The 16,126-nt window shown below is 44.5% G+C and overlaps 1 long non-coding RNA gene across 3 annotated transcripts in view; it reads right to left on the bottom strand.

The window, feature by feature from the left end:
* LOC142818728 (uncharacterized) overlaps positions 1–16,126 on the bottom strand; it is a 123,063-nt gene that overhangs the window by 10,408 nt on the left and 96,529 nt on the right. Inside the window, exon 4 of one of the 3 annotated variants that reach the window (XR_012896349.2) lies at positions 3,468–10,853. The exons of the other annotated variants lie outside the window; for them this stretch is intronic. This is a non-coding gene — a long non-coding RNA (uncharacterized LOC142818728). Of the gene's footprint in view, positions 1–3,467; positions 10,854–16,126 lie in introns of those variants that run through there. 3 annotated transcript variants of the gene reach the window in all.

Below are 16,126 nucleotides of genomic sequence, written 5' to 3'. Positions count from 1 at the left end.
AGCCTTGTTAATCAACAGCGGTTGGTAAGAATTGTAGCATGGGACTGATTCTTCCCTGCCTGGCCCGTTAGGCACTCAGTTACACCCATGCACAGGGAGTGGAAAATGTTCCCGCCCACTTTGCCCTTGAGACACTGCACTGGTCAGTGGAGACTTGGAGCCTATAAATAACTCTGTTTGCAGTATTCTGAAGCCTGATTACTTTGCCAGTTAATCACGTGACTTGCCATATCAGGTCCTATAGCGGTTTATGATTCTTCAGAATGAAGGTGTAAATGAACAATGGGGAAAACAAAAGGGCCTATTTTGACATGGAGATGCAAGACAAGCTATTTAAAATAGCAATGTGTTGATTCACAAAGTACAAACACTGATCTTTACAGGGCTGGAGCTCCTCACCAGCTGATGTAATCTGATAATTATATCAGATTAGTGCTCTATATTGAATCAATGTTTTCATTGCTTTTTGGTCCTTCTCCTGAAGATACTGTAAGTTCCTAGGTATTATTACTTTCAATGGAGAAACCAACTTAAAATGCCTTTATGCCTGGATTACTTAGATTGTAAGCTCTTTGGGGCAAGGATCAGGTTTTGTATCTATATTTGTACAGCACCTGACACAATCAGGACCCGATCCAGGCCCAAGGCACCATAATAAAAATAAGGATATAATCTATAAAACAGATTACAGATAAAGATATTTTATTCAGAAGTCTCATTCACCATCTCCTTATTAATGCAGAGAGAAACCACAATCTCAATTTGATCACATTCCTAATGGATGTTTAAGTGCACTGATTGTCTGGATATTAATTATGGCAATTTTGCATTGGGATTTCATAGAAGAAAGTGATGGATTGAGCAGAATGATGACAGGGAGGTGCCAGAACTTCTGGGTTCCAATCACAGTGCTGTCTCTGACTAATTTTTCCTTAGTTTATCTATCAGCAAAATGGTGATATTAACTCCCTTCTTATGGTTGTTGTGATGGGCTATGAAAACAAGGAGGAGTCTTGTTGGACCTTAGAGACTAACAGATTTATTAGGCCATTAGATTTTATTTTGAACTAGCTTATTTTGAAATTTGGTGTGTCTACATGGTGCCAAATTTCAAAATAAAGCGCTATTTCAAGCCATTCCTTATCCCTTGTGCAGCGTGGTTTACCGAGATGGCAAAATAGCACTCCCATTATTTTGAAAAATATTTCAAAATAATAAGCAGCTTGTGTAGATGCAGGGTAGCTATTTCAGGATACCTCTGGTATCCCAAAATAGCCTTGCAGTGTAGACGTACCCTAAGTTCCAAGGATTTTGCTTTAGGGCTCTTTTGTTAGTTACATTCCAGGACAGGATCACAGAGTTTGTACACTTACTCCAGAGGAATATATCACGGCTACAAATCCTACCATTCAAGGTAAGTTCAGGCAAAACAGAATAAAAGCAATTTCATTTCAGAAATGATTCTTCGTGATTCATTCCAAGTATGGGGAAGCAAAGCACTTCTTAGGAGTTTTCAGAGTTCAGCAAGTTGTGATCTCAGCCAAAACAATTTAGTCCTAATTTCATCATGACTTCACCATTGAAGACTAATGGTTTTGTGCCTCTTTGCTGAGATGGTCCTGTTAGGACATAGACAGTCAGGCCTGCCTGTATAGGCCTATATCAGAACAAAGTCTGAGCCTTTGTTCTTAAGCTAAGCCTTTTGTCACATTGCAAAGCAGCCCAAAGCATTCATATTGAAATAAAGCACATTCCAACAATTTGGGGCTGTTATCTATGGCCTACAGATAAAGGTAAGAGTTTAGAAAATTTGTTGGTCACTTTCTGTCTGGCAAGGACCCACTCCTCATCTCTCTATTGTTTATCTGTATGGTTCTGTCTGGGTCTTTGATTGTCTTTGTCTTCTGTATAATTAATTTTGCAAGGTGTAAACCAATGAAGGTGGCCAGGTGTAATTGGTTAGATAATCATGTCACAATATGTAAGGATTGGTTAGTTTAATTTCAGTAGAATGATTGATTAAATTATGCCTGAACATATTCCTTTGTATATTAGGGACTAACAGGGAGTGAGTGGTTGAAAACTGGGGAAAACCAAAGGAAAAAGGAAAGGAAACTGCAGTTTGTCCTGGCTGGAAGCGAACCCTGATAAACAACGAATTGTTTGCATCTCTGCACTGTTCATGTGAGAAAGACCGGAGAAGTGGGAGGGTGAAGGGATAAGCTCTCTAACAAGCCCATAGTACTCAGCCTCTACACAAAATCATGGGATTTGGCTGTGAAAATGTGGTCACAGATATACACATTACAAAATAGCTGTGTCCCTTCTCTGCTCGTGTTTGCTCCACCTCCCTCTCATGTCCTTATTCCCAGTCCCTTAACTTCAGCCTCACTTCACATCTGCCTTCCCCATCCTGTTCATGTCTTATTCCTTTCTTCCCTTCCTTGTCCCACTCTTTTTTTGTGTGTATCGCTAATTCCTTCCCAGCAAAACTTTTCTCAAATAAACAGAAAAGAACCAAGCCAACAACAACAAAAGCATGACATCTGCAACCATCACATGGTTCTTCCTGCTTCTATGCTGTTTCCCTTTCTCAACCCTTGTCTGTCTTGTCTGGTTAGCTAGCAAGCTCACGTGGGCTCTAAGTCTGTGCAGTGTCTAGCACAACAGGATCATGACGTTGGCTGGATCCTTCCTGTTACCACTGTAATTAGACTTGGCTCTAACAGATCCAAAAAAAATCTAAGAAGACTGAAACCATAAAACATCCAACATGCAAACGAAAAGTTTGTCCGTTGCCAAGCTCACGATTGCAAAGACACTGAATCCTAGAATGACCTAAGTATTTCAGAATCAGTTCTAACTGTTGGCAGGAGGCATGCCTGTTCCCTAATTGGTGTGTACAAATGCCAGGCAAAAGGAGTCGATAACAATCCCTCATCCAGATCTTTGAGGCATAAGTGCCCATGCAATACTCAGAATGAAACCATTTTAAAGCTGCCAACTTGGGGTATGTCTACACTACCCTCCTAGTTCGAACTAGGAGGGTAATGTATGCATACCGCACTTGCTAATGAAGCCCGGGATTTGAATTTCCCGGGCTTCATTAGCATAAGCGGGGAGCCGCCATTTTTAAATCCCCTCTGCTTCGAACCCCGTGCAGCGCGGCTACACGGGGCTCGAACTAGGTAGTTCGGACTAGGTTCCTATTCCGAACTACCGTTACTCCTCGTGAAACAAGGTGTACCGGTAGTTCGGAATAGGCACCCTAGTCCGAACTACCTAGTTCGAGCCCCGTGTAGCCGCGCTGCACGGGGTTCGAAGCAGCGGGGATTTAAAAATGGCGGCTCCCCGCTTATGCTAATGAAGCCCGGGAAATTCAAATCCCGGGCTTCATTAGCAAGTGCGGTATGCATACATTACCCCGCTAGTTCGAACTAGCGGGGTAGTGTAGACATACCCTTGGAGAGGAGGGGTGAAAAGGAGTTTCTCTTGAAAAATGCCATGTTCTGGGGGCACAAGCTGCACTTCCCACCTCTCCTGTTACACAGGGACTAGGGTGGAACATGCTTAAAGCAAAGACTGCCAGGTGTCCCTTTTTTGCCTGGACAGTTCATTATTTCTGTCCCCTGTCCAGTAAAAAAAAACAAAAAAAAAAAACAAAAACAGAAATACTGGATGTTTTTCGTCTCCTGTTTTGATTTTTTTTGTTCAACAAGTTTGGTCAAGTTTTTTTCCTGCCATGTTCGGGATTTTTGGTGAAAGCATCTGGCAAGTCTAGCAAAGACAGAAAACACAAACTGGTGGAGGGTTTCCTTTAAGAACCTTGGTCATATCTACGCTGCAATTAAACACACGCAGCTGGTCCATGACAGGTGACTCAGGCTATTTAAGTGCTGTGGAAACATTTGGGATCAGGCTGGAGCTTGGGCTCTAGGACCCTGCCAGTGGGGAAGGTCTCAGAGTTCAGGCTGGAGCCCCAGCCCAAATGTCTGCACCTCCATTAAACAGTCCATTAACCTGAGCTCCACAAGACAGAGTCAGTTGGCACAGTCCAGCTGCAGGTGTTTAATTGCAGTGGTAGACATAGCTGAGAGCAAAGAAAAGTCACTGAAAATGATGGGCCCATTTAATGCTGACAGAAGAATGGTGAAATATGCTGGCACACGCTATTCGTTTCACTCATGAGTCACAGAGAAACTTTCTAATGAAACTGAAGGATGCTCACAGAAAATCAGAACCACGGCACACAGTCAGGGCAAGCCTGGTATCTGTTCCTGCCAGCGTCATTCATCTGCATGCACGTCCTTTGAGGAAAACTCCAGATTTTCACAAGGACTGAGAAGATTCATGTGGAGATAAAATCCCCCACTGCACTGTAGCCTGGAGTTTATGCCAGCAAGAATTTGGCCTCAGAAGCCCAGAGCCTCCACTTGCTGTCTTTTTTTAATTAAAAGGCTACATGTTAGAAGAAATGAGGAGGATGTCATAATATGGTAGTTGCATCCAGAGTTTTGGATTCTTCACGAGGGGGGTGGAATTGTTTCAAAAGGGCTTTTTCTCTCTTCCACCACTGCAAAAATCACCCAAAACAATCAAAGAATCTCTGCTGATAAAGATACAGTATAAAGGGTCAGTTATGGAGCTCTGCAGGCAGCATATTGGGTTATAGGGATGAGCAATGAACAACCTGCTCTGGTATGGCAAATCCTCCCTCCCTACTGTATGTCTCCAATGCATTTTGTTCGTGTTTGTTCATTCAAGAAATCATTAATCTGTCACAAGTGACAGGCCATACATTACCATATGTGAAAGGGCACAGAACCTTTCTAGCAAGCCATGAAACAACATCTCCCCTTGGGATTATATAGGGGAAATTATAGTTTTTGTGTAACTGTTTGATCAGAGGCTGCCGCTGCTGCTACTACTACTGATAAAGTCAGCTTTTGCTTCCTTTATTGCAACTTATCCCACGAGAGAACACGTGAGCCCGTGGTCAGAGTTTGAGTTTCAGTGCTAAAAAAAAAGTTGTCATTGGCTGTGTAGGTTTGAACTTGAGCAACAGGAGAAGACAGAGGTGTTGTTCATTTTGATCAAATGATCATTCTTCAAGGGACACTGCATGGAAGACAAGACAGGATGAGACCGGCCCTCATTCAAAGTTTAGCAACCAGCACCTCCCAAAGTGATTTGCAAGCCTGTGTGTTCAGCTTTGCTTTACAGAAAACTGAGCGTTTGATGTTCTACCACACAGAAAGGTGTATTTCACTCTGTTCTGTCAACCACCTGACAGTATCAAAATTCTGTCCAGAGTCCTTTATCTTTTTAATATCAGAGTGTGCCGGGGTCTGTGTCAACTCCATTGTCAAGCCCAGTTAGAGGTCACCCGTGTTCCAGGATGTTTTTTTGTTTATGCTATGCAGTCCAAAATCAGCAGTTAGGGAACAGACAGGAATTTAGCTACACCAGAACAGCAACACAGAGGTGAGCTCCCAATCTTGCTCTCATAGACAGCTGCAGTGAATCTGAGAACAACTGTTTTTTAAGATACATTTTGTCAAAGCAAAAACAAATTAAAATTCATCATCCATTGTGGGGGTTAGGGAAAAGAAGGGTGAGGGAACAAAATATTAATTTGTAAATGACAGATATTGAGGCAAAGAAACCATATTTGCAAGTCTCCAGATTCTAGTCCACCTAGCATCAAGAAACTCAGCCCCATGTAAATGTTCATTTAAACCTTTTTTTAAAAAAATTATTATTTTGGTGTCATGAGACTATGTAACATTTACGCTGCCATATTCTTTTCCTCTTCAAGGCGCTATACAAAGTTTAAACTTCTGTAGCCTGTAAGTACGTTATTATAAATTGACTTTCCTGCTCTTGCAATTAGGTAAACACTTAACAGCTAGCAGATAGGGTTGCCAGATGGTTTCAACAAAAATACCAGACACACTTGACATTACATCACAATCTACATAACAGTACATTGTATTTAGAAAATACCGGACATTTATATTTTCTCAATTTGTTTCCCGAACAGAAAGCTCAAATATTGGACTGTCCATTTCAAAACCGGACACCTGGCAACCCTATTAGTTGTGGGTCCCATCCATCCATAATGTAAGTCCATTTACTTGAATTGTTTTATACCTGAGTTGGATCTGACCCCACCACTTGCTCCACCAGATTTTATCATTCTTGATTTAGTCATCATGAATCCATAAAGTGCCTTCTGCGGGGAACCTTTCTCAGCCCAGGCAGAGACTCATCCAGAGCATAGCAGGCCAGAATTACTGTCTGCAAAGGCAAACAGCATCATGATCTAAACAAAGTTGTTTGCCAGAATTCAGTGACTCATCCAGCTCTCATTACAAAGTTCACGGCCCTGCAGCAGGTCTCCCATTGTGCACCGTAACTCGTCATGTAATACAAGTTCTAGCTAGTGTTGAGTGTCTGAAGGAAAAGGAGTTCCCTCTTAGTACTTTATTTCCAGCGTGCCTAGCCTTTTCTGAGACAGCCCCCTTCAAAACTCACTCCCCATGAGCCCCATAGAAGAAAGGGAGTGAAAGGAGGGGGCTCCCTGTACACACACATTAGTTGTTCAGGTCAGGAAATATGGAGTCTCCAAATCATCCAATTAAATGAGCAAGCAAGGTCCCTGCCCTGGACGACCCTTATATTGTAGCACCAATTTGTCCTTTCCATTCAGGCCTGTCGATAGAAGGAGGGAAAGGGGGCAACTGTGGTTCATCAGGGCCTGGAGCTCCCGGCCACTGCTACAGCAGCAGCGGCAGCCAGAACTAGGGGACCTTGAAATTGCTGCTGGAGTACCACTCAGCACATTCCGGGCAGCTCTGAAGGCTGCCTGGGGTATGTGGTGCAACGACACTCCAGACATAGGGTTGCCAGGTGTCCAGTTTTTGCCCAGACAGTCCGGTAATCTCGTCTTCTGTCTGGTAAAAAAAAACAAACCAGAAGTGGGGGAATTTAAAGGCGCAGCAACCTTTTTTTAGTCCCCTCCCCCTCTTTTTTTTTTTTTGCTCAACCAATTATTTCCCCTGCCATGTTCGGGATTTTTTGTGAAGATATCTGGCATCCCTATCCAGACAGAGCAGAGCACTGGCTGCTGCCAGCGGAAAGCCCCCTCCTGTTGCTGAAGTCAGTTGCACCAGGTCCTTACTTCTCATCAGTGAGAGTAGCTCTATTGGCTTCAGCAGAGCTGTGCCAGATTACACCAGTGAGGATCTGGCCCAAGTGGTTTTACTGAGAGCTGAAGGCACTCAGCACCTCTAACACGAGCTGCTCACCACCTTCTGGTAGCAATAGGTAACTCCAGGGAGCAGGGTTGGCCCAAGGTTTTTTGGAGCCCTATGAACTCCCTCCCCCCATTCAAGACAGAGAAAAAATGAGCAGTCTAGAATGAAATTTTACCCTTGTTTACTCGGCATTCAAAATGAACAAAGTAAAAATACAAATAAATATTTTTAATGATTTTTTTCTACTTTTCATTAATCCTAACACAATGATACATAAGGTAAACTACCTGGTAGCTGAGACAATAACCACTTTGAGTTGTCCATGTTGGTTTTGGTCAGCGTTATAAAAAGTTGCTTTTCAAGTATTCCTTACAAAGGAACTGATTTTTGGGACACCATGAAAAATCTTAATTTCTTTCTATTGAATGAAGCCTGATTTGAGTTGTAAGCCTTTTGCAGGCCATTACTTGTCCTGTAATAGTAATAGGCTACAATAAATACACAAGCTTAATCTTACAAATACTCGTGATTCTTCTTTTACAGTCTTGTTAAAGCCTCTTACCAAATGTTTCCACTCCAACACAATACAAATTCCTCATGGGCATGGCCTCTTCAGGATCCTGGCATTGCCCCAGCCTCCCCAGCAGAACAGTTGTTGCAGGTCACTGACAGGCCTTCACTAAGCAGTGAGCAGCTGTGTGACTGGCCAACACTGGGCTATTGAGAATGACTGAACTGCCAGACCTAGCCTGAGGCAGCACTCTTTTAAAGCTCTGCCATGACACATTTTAACTGTATTTACATACACAGCTGTGCGCCACAATGTGAAATAAACATGGGCGGTTGGTCAAGGCATGGCTTGGGGAGGCAAGTGCCTAGCCCCACCTCCCCTTCTTCTGAGGCCCCGCCTCTTCCCCTCCCTTATGGGGAGGCAGGGCAGCGCGCTGTGCGCATGCTATCCCTTCCAACCATGGGTACAGCAGGCAGGCATGCGCTCGCCTCAGCCTTCCCAGCCCCAGGGAGGGCAGAGGGCATGTGGCATTGCCCCAGCCTCCCCAGCCCTGGAGCACTGGGAGGGTGGGCACTGGGGACAGCAACACTCCCGCCCCAGAATGCCTACAGCAGGTGTTCTGAGGGCAGAGTGTAGCCAGGGACGCTCATGGAAATAAATCATATAACTCAACATGGCAATGATGGACTGTTCTACAAGTACAATATTTGATGTTTTGTTTATAAGCGATAACATATTAAGATTTTTAAACAGAGCAAAAAATCCTTTTGTCTATATTGTTGACCCTTAAAGCATCGTGCTCTAGGTGTCTACCTAGTTCAGTGTTTCTCAACCAGTGGTACGATACCCTCAGGGGCACTCGAGAGAAGTCAGGGGGGTACATCAACACAACCGAAATTTGGAGAAAACTGAATTTTTTTTGAAGTTTTGCAGCACTTTATTATTTTTGTACTTTTTACACCCAAAAATTTCATTGCCTGCCCAGCTATAATTAAGTTGTTTAAACAAATATGCTGCAATGGTAGGAAAAAATTGTGTGTGTCTGAAAACTGTAGATACTGGGGGTACTTATAATTTTTTTTTAAAGGGGTACTTTATAAAAAAAAAAAAGGTTGAGAAACACTAACCTAGTTCACCTCTATGATTGGGCCAGCCCTGCCTGGAGTTGCATGCAATGCCCACACCATGGGCACCTTCACAGGACACAACCTTAAAGGGATGTTGTCAGCGGAAAAGGTCTCGATGTGTTTGACTTCTTTTTTTTTTTAAATGAACTATTGTTTGCATGGAACACATAAGAATGACTAGAATTCTCTGTGTTATGTTTCACAGCATACAGAGAAATTAGATAAAACAAATGCAACCTTCCAGCAAGAGTAATATAGAGCACACAGAACCACACAACAGAGAGAGAAAAAAAGGAAAAAGGAAAAAGAAAAGAGCAGAGTGTTGGTTTACTTGGGCTTTCAACAGCACACTGTGTATAATCAGTTTCAGTGTTTTCCCTTGTTGACCAGCTTCCCTTGCTTTGTGTGTGTGCACGTCTTTCCCCTTATAACAGGCAAATAATCGTCTTCATCATCAGTGTCAATCATCTTCATTTTAGGCTACGTCTACACTGCAGGCTTCTTGCGCAAGAGCGGATCCACACTGCCATGTGCTTTTGAGCACGAGAGCGTCCACACTGCCATGGACACTCCTTGCGCAAGAAAGCTCTGATGGCCATTCTATGAATGGCCATCAGAGCTCCTGTGCTTTTTCCGATAGGAGTTTCTTGCGCAAGAAACCCCTGTTGTCCATCCACACATGCCTTTTTGCACAAGAGCTCTTGTGCAAAAAGGCTTATTCCTCATAGAAAGAGGAATAACTCTTGCACAAAAAGTCCTGTCTTCTGACGATCTATTATACTTTTTTTTGGTACAAAAACGCTCTTGTAGTGTGGATACACTGCGAGTTTTTGCGCAAAAACTCTGCAGTGTAGCTGTAGCCTTATAAAGTACAGGGCATCAGTGGTGAAACCATGAAGGAATACTAAGTACAATGCTTGACACGACTTTTAAAGTAAGTTCTTGCAGTTGAAAAAATTTCAACTTAATGGCGTTTCTGTATTTAGCAACCACTGCTCTGGCTTGTAACATCCTTTATTAGCTGATTAAGTGTTATCTTCAACTGAGATCTGAACCAGAGCCCACTGAAGTCAATAGAAATCTTTTCCTGGGACTTTAATACATTTTGGGTCAGAACCTGCTCCCACTCTCTTTAGGAGACATTTTCATTGTAAAAGTAACTTTAAATTCTGCATTTGGAACAAAAATTCGTTGCAGGTTTCACCTTGAAGATAACATCAGAACTTTGGTGTCAGCTTCTGGCCAGCCAGTTGTATACTGGGAAGATCACAGAATCATAGAACTAGAAGGAACCTCAAAAGGCAGGACTAAGCACCATCTCTAGACCATCCCTGACTGGTGTTTGCCTAACCTGCTCTTTAAAATCTCCAATGATGGAGATTCCACAACCTCCCTAGGCAATTTATTCCAGTGCTTAACCACTCTGACAGGAAGTTTTTCCTAATGCCCAGCTTAAACCTCCCTTGCTGCAGTTGAAGCTCATTGCTTCTTGTCCTATCATCAGAGTTTAAAGAGAATCGTTTTTCTCCCTCCTCCTTGAAACAATCTTTTAGGTACTTAAATGCTGTTAGTATGTCTTGCCTCTGTCTTCTTTTCCATACTAAACAAACCCAATTCTTTTAGTCTTCCCATATACGTCATGTTTTCTAGACCTTGAATCATTTTTGTTGCTCTTTTCTGGATCTTCTCCAACCTGTCCACATTTATCCTGAAATGTGGTGTCCAGAACTGGGCTCAGTACTCCAGCTGAGGCTTAATCAGCACCAAGTGGAGAGGAAGAATGACTTCTTGTAATGTTCTCTTGGTCAACACTCTGATCAGCTAGAGTTTGGTACAGGAGCTGGAGAAGTGCAGTTGCTGGTACTCGAAGCCAGATGTGAATGTGAGGCCAGTGATTCCCTCTGCATTCAGTAAAACCAGGTGTGGAGCAGCCAATTCATTTGACTGCAACTCAGCCTGAAATAAGCAATGACACAGAGGTTTTTTGTTGTTTGTGGTTGTTATTCCCCTCTACTCCCATCATCATCCTCTTTTCTAGGTAGTCTTGGCAGACTGATCTTTATTAATAGCATTATGCCTGTTAGGTTGAGTCTGATCCCTGTAAACTCAAAGGCAAAATTCCTACTCATTTCAGTGGAAGCAGGATGAATGCCCAGAGGGTCTGGTTTTGTAACCCTTGCATGAGTAATAATTACTCATGCAAAGAGTCTCACTTAATAGGCTGCAGGACTGGGCTCTTACTTTGCAATACAGATGTTGGAAATTTTACCAAAAAAATAACTGAAGACATTGGCCCTGATTCTCTTCTCCCACTCACCGCTGCATTGAGGCAAAATGCTGGGATGAGAGCAGAAGCAGCCCCCTGGTTACAATCAAGTTGGCAAGAATCCTCAAAAATAAATGTAACATAAATAAAATATAAATAAACATAAATAAAACCTTAAACTCACTAACACAAGAGGCACAAGGGACTATCCCTCTGATAGTCCCTTAACCCTTTTCTACTCCATGCAAAACATGCCCCTAGGAAGCTTTTGGTTTGGAAAAGTGAATGGATTTAATGTTCTTTCACAGGGTTTACAGTTCCTATGCTGTGTACGGCATACAAAACAAAATCCTAAGGCTGGCCCTGGGTGAGGAAGTGGGTTTTGCCCACGATAACTAGTTTATGTGTGTATATATTATATATATATATTCGGCTATTCCACTGAATCTTATTTATCCACTGTCTTCCCCCCATCCTCATTGCAATTTTTTCCTTATTGCCTCCCCCTCCCTTATTTATTCTTGGTTCTGGACTTCCAATACTCCAGTCATCTGAAGAAATGGGCTGTGCCCATGAAAGCTCATGATACCAGCTATATATTTTGTTAGTCTTTAAAGTGCTACTAAACTATCTATTGTTTTTTAAGTTTTTTCTGTTACAGACTAACTCGGCTACCCCCTGAAACTTTTATATATATATTGTTAGTCTCTAAGGTGCTACAGGGCTACTAATTTTTTTTTAAGTTACAGACTAACATGTCTACCCCTCTGAGACATTTATTTACAGGACAATCACCTGATCTCAGTCTCACAGGACTCCTAGCGAAGCAGATGAATGCAGAAAGAGCCTTTTTTTGGTTAAGTGGGAAAGCACCATTGGAAGAGATCTTGGCCGTATTGACACTGCCACAGAAAGCCGTGTGGCACTGAGTCTCAGAGCCTGAGTCAAATGTCCTGGGCTTGTGTGGGGCTTGGGCAGCAGGGCTAAAAAGAGCATTTCAGATGTTCAGGCTTGGGGCAGGACCCTGGCTTGGAAACCCCATGAGGGTAAAGGGTCTTGGCCCCAGACTCCAATTCAAGCCGAACATCTGCCTGGCTATTTATAGCCCCGGACAGTGAACCTGAGCTCTGAGACTTGGTGCCATGCTTCTTTTATGGCAGTGTAGACATACCACAGAGCCTGAAGGTCTGGTTCTGAGAAACTGTTTCTATAGTTTTCCCAGAAATAAAGTAATCAGGTAAGAAATTTGTAACTTTAACATTAGCAGCTGAGAAACCAAATGGTTATATCAGCTAGCAAGCCCCAATACCTGGCCAAGCAACACATAGGCCCAAGCAGTATTCCCTCTAATCTTTTGCATTTATGTGCAGAATAATTGTATATGCACTGAGGCATGTGCATGTGCACCACCAATGGAAACAAAAAAACCCTAAAAATGGGCACTTTGCTAATCAGTGGGGTGGGATTTGAATCTTTCCTGAGTAGCTGCAAAAGCACTCAGCTTACAAGTCTTAGGGTATGTCTACACTACCACCCTAGTTCGAACTAGGGTGGTAATGTAGGCAACCGGAGTTGCAAATGAAGCCCGGGATTTGAATTTCCCGGGCTCCATTTGCATCTTGCCAGGCGCCACCATTTTTAAATGTCCGCTAGTGCGGACTCCGTGCCGCGAGCTACACGCGGCACGGACTAGGTAGTTCGGACTAGGCTTCCTATTCCGAACTACCGTTACTCCTCGTGAACTAGTCCGAACTACCTAGTCCATGCCGTGTGTAGCCGCGTGGCACGGAGTCCGCACTAGCAGACATTTAAAAATGGCGGCGCCCGGCAAGATGCAAATGAAGCCTGGGAAATTCAAATCCCGGGCTTCATTTGCAACTCCGGTTGCCTACATTACCACCCTAATTCGAACTAGGGTGGTAGTGTAGACATACCCTTAGCTAGTCTCCCCACTACACATATTGCTGCAGTCATCTGTTTCACCTGATTTCCCAGTAACTGAAAGGAAGCTTACTTCAGCCGGCTGCTAGTCTGCCAGAGTTAAGTTTTCAACACTTTTTCACAAAGTTGTGGTTCACCACTTGCATGTTACAGGCACCTTGTGTATGATGCAGAGGATTAAGAACCAATGGGCAGTCACCACCAGAATATAATTAATGAGTGTCTAAACTAATTCATTTATAGTGCTCACTTTATCTGTCTCCATCACCAATAAAAGCAGAAGATAGTTTAACTAGACATTTACCTCATTATAGGCCTTTCTCGCTCTGAGTAAAGTATGCAGCAGATAGGATTCCATTCAGATTTCTTAGCATTTCCTCTAATATCAGACTTCTGTGAACCTGGAAATAATTTAGAACTCTTCCCAGTGCGGGGGCCAGGCTCCAGGATCTCAGAAAGCCAAGGCCTCTGGTTTTGGGCCTGCCTCCCCTAACCAGCCCTTCAAGGCTGCATGGTGTGCACCATTTGGGGCTCCGGTGGTGATTTAAAGGGCTGCTGCCGTGGTAGTGGTGGCAGTGGCTGGGAGCCTGCTGGGCCCTTTTAAATTACCAGGCCGTGGGGCAACTTCTCTTTTTACCCCCCACCATTTCTGCCCTGGTGTTGGCTGTTTCCAGGCCGGTACTGGTCTCATTTCTTACTGGTCTGCTGCACGGGCCCGTACCAACCCACTTTCACCTCTGTTGTTCACAGCAACCTTGTTCCCCAGATTCCAGCACAGCCCTTTGCTTTGGAGGAGACAGACTTAGCAAATGGCAGAGGAGTCATGAGAGAGGCAACCCAGTGTGACTTGTGATACCACTTGCTGCTTTCTGCATCTCTGTTGAGCAAACCACAGTGTTTCCTGAGCTGAGGTGTGAAGCAAAAGATACTTGCCATATGCACAGGAGAGCAACTGTCACTGGTAACAAACAGCTATGATCATTTCCTGGGTATTTAGTGTATAAATCAGGACGCGCCTATGTATCCGTTTGCCATCCTTGTCATCACTTAAGGAAGGATGCTCAAAGAGTTTTACTCTAGTATGGATTGGTCTAATCCCTTTTCTATCCTTTGCTCATTTCTAGTGTGTCCATTACTATGGTATCTAGGCACCAGAGGCTTGAATTAATGGCTACTGAAGCCAGCAAGGAGTGAGAGGGGAGTCTTTCCAGTGACTCCAAAGGATGAATCAGACTATGAATGTAGAATTAAGAATCACCTCACAAACTGTCTGCAGTGGCATCCCCCTCTTCCCTCCCTCCTGTGAGATTGTGTGTCTGGCAGATGAGGTGGCAGCTCATGCCCAGGCCCCTAGGCCTCAAGGAACAAATGCATGGCTAGACAGTCTGGCTCACCTGCGTGTTGGCACTTTTAAAGCAGAGGTTAAGCTGACAAGACATGTTTAGACTTGATGAAGGAGCAGTCACTTTTTTTTTAAAACCGTCTCCTGGCAATGCCCAGAGAGAGAGAGACCCTTTTTTCCCTCAGATAGTTCCTGATAATACCACAGCACGATAATGAAAGTAGATCCCCTGTCTTCTTCCTGAATTCTCCTCAGCTAGTCTCACCTATTAATTCTCCCTGCAGCTGTGAGAGGCTGGGTGATGGTACTCTACAAGCGGTATGGCAGGAAAATTAATTGAGTCGACAGATTAACATCAGAGGGGAGTCTGTGCCAGCATAGCAACAGAGGGTGAAATCCTGGTCCCCAATCAACTCAATGGAAGTTTTACACTTGATTCCAGTGGGTCCAAGAGTTCAACCTAAAATCTCTTTAGGGCCCAGCATGGGGACTTGCAGAAGACATTCTACTGCATTCTTTCGGTTATAGTGAGGAAATCACCACAGATGATGTAGTTCATGATAAACTATCCTATTGTGTCTTCTTGGTTACCTTTTGAGGTTAGCTTCTACATGGAGAATGCTATAAAAGAGGGAGCCATTTCCTTGTAAAACCTTGATTTTATTTTGAGCAAAAGGTGGGCAAGGCCTCTCCTGTCTCCTTACATCGTAATAGCTGAGGGTTATTTTTGTGAACAAGAATCTGTCTTCCATGGCAGTGGTTCCCAACCCTTTTTATACCGGAAACCAGCAAACCCATTCACAAACTTTTGGCAGACGGGCAATGTTTTATTTTCATATTTACATATTCATTATGCAAACGAATACTCAAACATGCAAATAAAATGTTACTGGCCTCCCAAAAGTTTGTGAATAGCTTTGCCGGTCCGCGGTATAAAAAGCCCCGGCCCCCAGAGCCTGCCCTAACCCCTCAAACTGCTCCCCCTTCCACTACGCTCCAGCACCAGCCACTGACCCCAGGGTCCTCTGCACCCAAACCCCCTCAGTGCCAGCCTCTCACCTTCAGAGTTCCCTAGTGCCAGCTCCAAACACCTCAGTGGCAGCCTCCTGTTTCCAGAGCCCCAATGCACCCAATCCCCCCAGGTCCCAATATTAGCCCTGTCCCCAGTGCCAGCCCTGCCAGCTCCCCATCCTGGATGTCACAGTGCCCCTCAGTGTCAGTCTCCTCCTGCCTCTTAGAGCCCCTCACCCCCAGCACTAGCTACTCCCTCAGAGCCTCTGTGCCTGCCCCTGCCCCCACCTAGCCCTACCACTGCCTCCCAGCCGCCAGCTGAGCGCACAGCACTTCCCTGTGTGGCTGGAGAGCTGCACGGAGCCTGCAGAGCGCCAGGCCCCTAATGAGCACTGTAGCAGCCAGGCTTCACGTGTCACTTGGCCCCAGCTGAGCGTCATGGCAGCCGGGCCCCTGCTGAGTGTAGCTGCAGTGCTCGGCTGGTGGCAAGTGACACTTGGAGTCCAGCTGCCATGGTGTTCAGCTGGGGCCAAGCGTTGCCTGGAGCCCACTGCTGCAGCTGGGCCCTTGGTGAGCACCGTGGCAGCTGGGCTCCATGTGGCACTTGGCCGCAGCCGAGCGCTGCAGCTGCAGCTGCCCTGCCAGCTAGGCCACAGAGTGGCCCGCTGG

The sequence above is a fragment of the Pelodiscus sinensis genome, chromosome 16 (assembly GCF_052426305.1).
Source record: "Pelodiscus sinensis isolate ZL-2025 chromosome 16, ASM5242630v1, whole genome shotgun sequence".
Classification (NCBI taxonomy): domain Eukaryota; kingdom Metazoa; phylum Chordata; order Testudines; family Trionychidae; genus Pelodiscus; species Pelodiscus sinensis.
The sequence above is the reverse complement of the archived record's forward strand: the minus strand, read 5'-3'. Positions and strand labels throughout refer to the sequence as shown.